Here is a 974-nt window from a genome sequence, read left to right as displayed (position 1 = left end):
TTGTCTTTCTCTTAGGCATCTGTTGATGAAGTTGCGCGGGTATCCGTTTTTGGCGAATATCTTGTATAGGTGTTCCTCTTCTTCTTTTTGCAGTTCTGGTGTACTGCAGTGTGTTGTGTTGAGACAACAACTCACCAGAACGAAGGACCCAATACCCAACATGTGCAAAACTAATGTAGTGTACAAAATCCCATGCAAGGACTGCACTAAACACTATATAGGACAAACAGGAAGACAGCTAACAATCCGCATACATGAACATCAACTAGCCTCGAAACGACACGACCAGCTATCCTTGGTAGCCACACATGCAGACAACAAGCAACATGAATTCGACTGGGACAACACTACTATCATAGGGCAAGCCAGACAGAGAACAGCCAGGGAATTCCTAGAGGCATGGCATTCATCCACAAACTCCATCAACAAACACATCGACCTGGACCCAATATACCAACCACTACAGCGGACAGCTGAAACTGACAACCGGAAGCGGCAGGGACAGACCACTGTAAACATCGGAGGAAACATCAAAGAAGCGCTTCGCAGGAGGCTCCCAAGCACTGATGATGTCGCCTAGCCAGGGGACGAAACGTTTGCAACAAAAACTTCCAGCTCGACGAACAGAACCACAACAGCTAAAAAGAAAGTCATAGGGATTTGGTGAAGGGTTCAGTTGTGTGTCAGAGCCCTTCTGGATATAAAGTAAAAATAACCACACTTTAACTGGAAATGGGAAAATTCCTGTTTGCTGCATCACATCAAGGGATTTGAACAAATCTGCACAGATGCTAAACAAAGCCTCAGGGAAGCTTTTGAAATTTCCACTCAGTTTCAATTAATGATAAAGCTCTTTCCTCTCCAAAGCTACCCTGATATTGAGGAAGCAACATTTTCAGAGAGCTGAGCTTTTCTTTTTGCAAGGAATGGGGACTAACAATCCAAGATCCTGTGTACCAAGCAACTCCTAACTC

This window comes from Chiloscyllium plagiosum, chromosome 10 (assembly GCF_004010195.1).
Source record: "Chiloscyllium plagiosum isolate BGI_BamShark_2017 chromosome 10, ASM401019v2, whole genome shotgun sequence".
NCBI lineage: Eukaryota > Metazoa > Chordata > Chondrichthyes > Orectolobiformes > Hemiscylliidae > Chiloscyllium > Chiloscyllium plagiosum.
This window is presented reverse-complemented; position numbering follows the sequence as displayed.